The sequence below is a fragment of the Pteropus medius genome, unplaced genomic scaffold (assembly GCF_902729225.1).
Source record: "Pteropus medius unplaced genomic scaffold, Ma_sr-lr_union100, whole genome shotgun sequence".
Lineage (NCBI taxonomy): Eukaryota > Metazoa > Chordata > Mammalia > Chiroptera > Pteropodidae > Pteropus > Pteropus medius.
Window position 1 is genome coordinate 2282852 of NW_024340699.1, and position 6877 is coordinate 2289728.

Consider the following 6877-nt stretch of genomic DNA (forward strand, 5'->3'; position numbering starts at 1 on the left):
CTCTATTTCAAGGTCCTTGGGAAAAGGCAAGCAGTTAAGCATCTCCAAAGTAACAGAAGGAAATGAATTTACTGTCTACTCTGTGCCAGAGATTCTCCCATAAGCTTTCATTTATAATTCTGTAAGTTAAGTCTTCTTCTTCTTTTATAGATGAGGAAACTGACCTTCGCCAGGTTAAAGATCTTAAAGGTCACACAGATGGCTAGCAGCAGATCTTATGTGACCCAGGTCTTTCCAAGTGCATGACTGTTTCACTCACTCATTTATTAAACAAATAATTTCTCTCCGGCAGGCCTCTTGCCTGCGATAAACACATGGATCTCACCTTACAAAGTTTTCACCATGATCACTTTGTCTATGGTTCAATTAATTAAATGTAACATATAGTTCTATGAAACTCCTAGACCCACACTGCGTTCCCACGCTGTATAATCTCTCACAGGGAGAAAAATACAGTTCAGGTCCTAAGACCAGATTACCTCCTGCAGTAATTCATTGCAAGACACTGCAGTGTATTATTTAAATAATATACAGGATTTATAGCAGATCGTGGCATACCTAGTCACCCTTATAAATCATTTTTCATCCTGCAACTCAAGAGCTTTTACTAGCTTTCTGTGTTTAGATCAAGTGTACCCTCTTCTGCTTGTCTTTTGAGGCCCTCTCTGTTCCTGCTCTTTCTTTCAAGGTCTGTTTTCTACTACTGTTCAAGCTTCAGAATACTGGAAAGATCTGGTCATGAATTTTTCATCAGTTTAGTCAACAAGTAAATATTGAAGGTCTAGTATGTGTCAGTTACTGGTAGGGAAGCAGAAGTCATGCAACAACGACAATAACAACAACAACAACAACATGAAAGAATTAGTACCTGGTCTCCTGGGACTTAAGAAGCTAGAAACGAAGTAATGAATAAACAAGACGATTACAGATTGTGAGCAATGTCTTAAAAGAATCAGGGTGAGGTGATAGGGAGTAGTTGGGGGAGAGGCAAAGAGTGTCTCCGTTAGAAGGTGGTCAGAAAAGGTCTCTCTAAGGACAAGACATTTTAGCTAAGATGAAAGGATAAGGAGACAGCTAATGACATTGTTTGATGAACGTTTGGGTCAAAAGGAATAGCAATTGCTAACGTCCTGGGGCAGAAGAGGTCTTAGCTTATTCTAGAAACAGAAAGGAGATCAGTGTAATCGAAGAGGAACAGCAAAAAGATACGTAGGTGAGATAAGATTGGAAAGGAAGACAGGAGCCAAGTCATATTTTATACATGTAGATGCAAAAACAAAAGATGCTGCCCTCAGGAATTTCTACTGGGAACCCAGCTTTTACATGTGTGTTGTATCCTGGGCACCACTGTATTTAGCCTCCTCCTGACATAGAATCAGCACAGAGGAGGCCCTCAGTATTTGTGTAATGGATCGCCACATGGTATTTGTAACTGGATAAATGAATGAATAAATGGACGGAGGGTTGGATGGATGGCTGGAAGGTTTCTTAGTCTGTTCAAGCTGCTAGAACAAAATACCACTGACTGGGTGGCTTATAAACAACAGGAATTTATTTCTTGCAGTTCTGGAGGCTGGAAGTACAAGATCAGGGCACCAGCATGGTCAGAGGAGGGCCCTCTTCCAGCTTGCAGACTTCTTACCATACATTCACAAGGCAGAAGGGGGCAAAGAAGCTTCTTGGATCTCTTTTAAAAGGGCTTTAATATCATTCATGAAGACCCCGCTCTCTCGACATAATCACCTCCCAAAGGTTCCACCTTCTATAGCATCACCTTGGGCGATTGTTGAAGGGATGGATAGGTAGATGGGTGGGTGGATGGGTGGATGGGTGAATGGATGGATAGATGGATAGGTGAATGGCAGGGATAAGGAATCCAGCTGACTAGTCAAGTGCATTCTCACAGTCACAAGCAGACTTCGATCTCAAGCTCGGTGGATGGTACTATAGTTTGGTGGCTAAAAACTCAGAGAATTAATCTGTATTTGACTCCTATTTGGCTTCTGACTAGCTGTATAACATGGGCATGATCTTAGGCAAGTTGCTTAATCTGCTTCCTTATTTATAAAATATCTTAATAATAACTAACTTTCTATAGGTTTGTCGGTTTGTTGCTAAATGATAGAACATATATAAAGTGCCTAACATAGACCCTAAATCATAATAAGTATACCTCAATAATTGTTAGCAACTAGATCTAGAAATCTGGTCTTATCACTGCATCTGGTGTTGATCATACATGAGGGCTCTGACTTTCAGTAACCAAACTTTGTGAAAGGCTATGTAAAAATTGAAACACTGGGGTGTTGGTTCATGGAGAGGGATGAATATGCCTAATTATGGCTTGGTGGTTAATTTTTTTTTCTGGGCCTGGTGTCTCAGGAAGTCAAATTACACACAGACAATAGAATGGAGAACAGAGACTCGAGACAAAAGGACTGACTCACAGCACATGGCTGTGAAGTCATGGTGGCTGAATGAATTGCTCATCCTGTTCTAGGCCTATTTCCCTCCAGGTAACCAACATTTCTAAAATCAGATCACTTATTTCCAGACCAAGACTGTAATGGATAACTATTGACAAACATGTCAATCATTGGCTGTCTCTCCATGTGTTCAGTAGTTCTCAAAGTATCAAGCGATCTCTCTGAGAATCTGCTAAAAAGCTATTTTTTTTTTTACATATTGTGCGCCCCCATTTATATATCGTACAAAAAGAAGCAAAACAAATTTATGCCGTAAGAAGTCAGGACAGAGGTTATTCTTAGCAAGGGAAACAGGACAATATAGCTAGTGACTGAAAGACAATATGAATGAGGTTTTCTGGGATCCTCATAATCTTCTGTTTCTTCATCTACATACTCGGGTATGTTCAGCTTATAAAAATTCATCAAATTATACACTTTTATGTGCTTTTCTGTATAAGGTTTATACTAGTTATCTATTACTGCTAGTGTTTTAAACAACACACATTTATCTTATCAGTGTCTGTGGACAGAAATCCAAGCATAGCTTAGTGGGGTCTTCTCATTAGGGTCTCTCTCAAGGATATAATCAAGATGCCAAAAGGGGCTGCAGTCTCATTTGAAAGCTTGACTAGGGAAGGTCCCACTTTTAAGCTCACTCACATGATTCTTGGCAGGATTTTGTCCTCAGTGACTGTTGGCCAGAGGCTGCCCTAAGCTCCTTGCTACATGGGCCTCTCCATAGAATAGTTCACTATTTACAGCTTGCTTCATCAGAATGAGCATAGGAGAAGAGACAGAGAGAAATGATGCAGCCACAGAAAAGCCATAGTCTTTTATAGCCTAATCTCATCACTTGTGTTGTACGCTATTTAGAAGCAAGTCACTAGGTCCAGCCCAGACACGAGGGGAGATTATATAAGGGCATGAGTACCAAGAGGTGGGGGTCATCGGAAGCTGATCATCATCCAATTTAAAAGTTAAAAAAATATTTCGGCAAGGGGGAAGGTAGACGGGGTAAAGGGGGGTAAAATATGTGGTGACAGAAAGAAATCTAACTATGGGAGGTGAATACATAGGTGAATATATATATATATTTGCCTCACTGTTAAAGTGTACAGCTGAAACACTGGATTTCGTTAACCAATCGTTAACCATAAAAAAATTAATTAATTAATTTAAAAAATATATTTCAGATATTTCCCCAACTTCCTCCTACCACACTTCCCCCTACCCCCACATACTCATCCCCAGACTCTGCTGAAGCCTCTTGTTCTATGTAGATGCCTTATACCCCATACCACCTGCCCACTAGTAACAGATCCTTGCCTCAGACTAGCAGATGGAAAAGGCCATCATATTTCAAAGGTAAATCCCAATACTGAGGACAATCCCCATAAGGAGAGCTATCACTGAACCAATCGTTTAGTTGGCAGAGACAACAGCCAGGTGAGCCTGGAGGGATCAAACACATCAAAGGCGGGCACCGTCCTAAGACATCTGCCTCCACAGTCTCACATGTTCTTTCACATGCTCCTTCCTTTGCATATTCTCAAAAGATGCCATGTCAACACAGTTCCTTAAAAATGGACCCCAGGAGTATTACTTTGGAGGGAGTAGTTCTAGGATGACCATCTTGGGTTGCCCAGGACCAGAAGGGTTTCCCGGAATGCATGATGTTTGATTTTAAAAGTGGGGCAGTCCTAGGCAAACCATGGTAGTTGGCCAGGCTCATGCTTGCAGAAATGAACACTGATCCTTACAACCACCCAGCAAGGAAAGAGAGCCACAGAGAGGTCAGAGAAAGCTTCCAAAGCTGAAGACTGGGATTACGATGGAAACTGGACATGTCAGTCTCCAAAGAATGTACTCTTGGCAACTTTGATCTTTTGGCTGTTTCTTATATTTCCTTAGCCATCCCCTGGGACAGGATCCTTGGGGAAATGGCCTATCAGTATCCATTTTTATCCAGACTTCTAGCTCTAAGCCCACAGGTTAAACCCGACCTTATATTCTAAACACCCCTGATTGAACCCACCCCCTCAAAAAACTTCTAAGAATGTTTATTTGACATTTTTCTCAGTTGGGTTCTTCTATTATTTCAAATGTGGTAGCTATTAGATTATTAAACCTAAAGTAAGGACTTTATTTTATAGCTTCCTTAGCATAGTGCTTGATCAAGGGCTTACTTTATATCAGGCATTAAATCAATTGAACCTTATTATATTCCTATGAGGTATATCCCATAGTTATCACCATTACAGATTAAGAAACTGAGGCACAGAGATGTTAATTGAGTTGCTCAAGTTCACACAGCAAGTAAGTACAGGTACCAGAGAGTAAGACCTATTTGCTCATGGCTTACAAAGACACCATTTGCTCTGACAGCCTTAAATGAAGCTTCTGAAAAAATAGGTTGACACTTCAACTAAAGAAGTATGTGTGATTTGGCAGCCATCCTTGAAAAACACAAATCCAAGATCATTTTGATAGAATCGTTTCTATGTCATCACAGTTTCTGGTTTCCTCATGATATGATAATAATCATCTTTACCTCAAATAGTTGCTGTGAAGGTTACCTTGAATTGGACCATGTCTGTGAGGCAGCAACTATCTCATCATGCCTCCCGAAGGTCTGGAGGCCTGGACAGGAGCGTGGAGGTCATTTGGTTCATCCAGGGTAAATTCTGAGCCAGAAGTTGGGTGCCACGCACAGGTCTCAGCATTTGCTTCATGGTTATTTATTTCCAAGCAGCTATTTTAGTGTTTATTCCCAGTTATTCCTCTGACTGCATAATTGCTACGTATGCAAATACAAAAATGACCTGAATATTCAGTTCTAAGTTGATAAACCAAATTCATACTCTGTTTTATTTGTATTTGTTTGTTTTGAAAACTGCGGAGATTCTTTTTTAGAAAGGAACGTGTGTATAGTTATACATAGGGAGAAAGCCCCTTATTTTGTTCATCATCGCAGTTCTCTGTGCCTGGCATCTAGTAGGCCTTCAAAAAATGTAGAATTCATAAACAAATGACTAAATAAGTGAATAGTTATTTCCAGGGGTTTGGATCACTGCGGCTTTTCTTTTTCTTTTCCTTTTCCCCATCTACAAGTTTCAGTTATTCTAATATTCTCATTTTTCTACAATAACTATGTATTTCTTAGGGGAAATGTTTGAATTCTTACTTCAGCGAATAAATACATAAACAAGCAAATACTTGTAACAGGAGGATTTCCAAACATGGGTGAGTGTACAGAGCCACAGGTGTAACTGGGTTGCGGAGGATCTGATGGGGGAGGGGCGAGAGAGTCCTCATCCTAGAACCCAGAGACTCCACTCCACCAGCCTGCCATTTCTGTTCCCCTTTGGGTCACAGCACATCATTTCTTGCTCTGGTGTGTTTGCTGGGTGCTGGCGAGCAGCAAGTCCCAGAAGTTTTTCAAGGACTCTACATGATTCATAAGGAGCTCTCCTGCAGCTGAGGCGGGGGGCTTGGCTGTCTCCGTGGTGCCCCAGTAGGGGTGGCAGTGCTCCAGCCCCAGCCTAAGCAACCCCCTTCTCTATGAGCTGGCTCCTGTATCCAAATCCACATTCCTTCCAGACTCAGCCCACTCCACCCAGGTCTGTGGGTGCTGACAAAGAAGGGAATAGAAAAGCCAATTTAGTTGTCCTCCTGTCTTTGTTCCCGTGACCTTGAGGCGCTTAACTCTGCAGAATTCGCTGTGCAGGGAGGCCGGCAAGAGTTCTGGCATGAAAGGCAAGAGACCGTGGAGGGCCTTTGGAGGCCCGCACTCGTCCTCTCTGCCTCGGTCACCATAGTGACTCCTCTCTGAAGGCTCACTCCTGTGATTTTTGCTCGAAATTCAGATATTCATTCATAAGAGGATCACCTCTGCGTTTTCCACCCACTGGGAAACAGAGCACCACGCGCATTCGACACACTGGGCCTTTAAACTCTATGGGGGGTGCGCGGGAGGGTGGGGCAGTTCTCTCTTGTGCAGACAGAAGGGAAAGGTCGGAGCTGGGGAGGAATTCAGATGCCCTCTGGTCCTATCCCCTCAGTTTAAAGAGGAGAGAGGACTTGCCCAAGGTTTCTCAGCCCTTTCAAGGGACAGCCCCAACTGGAACACGAGTGCCCTGACTCCTGGCTCAGTGCTCACTGCACTCCATCACACGAGGCTATGCAAGACCCTACTGGTCTCTTCACAGATTTTCTAACTCATTGGCTTTTTGAGCCAAGCCTGAAGTCACACTTCCTAGGGTTGTCACTAAAGGTCACCAAAATTTATGGTGATCAGATTGTGAGCCCCTGGTGAAAGGCCAGAACTAGAGCTCTGGTAGTGAGGCAAAACATTTCCACTTCCAGTACAGATTTGCAAGTAAATTAGCTCAGTTAATTCTCAAAATTAT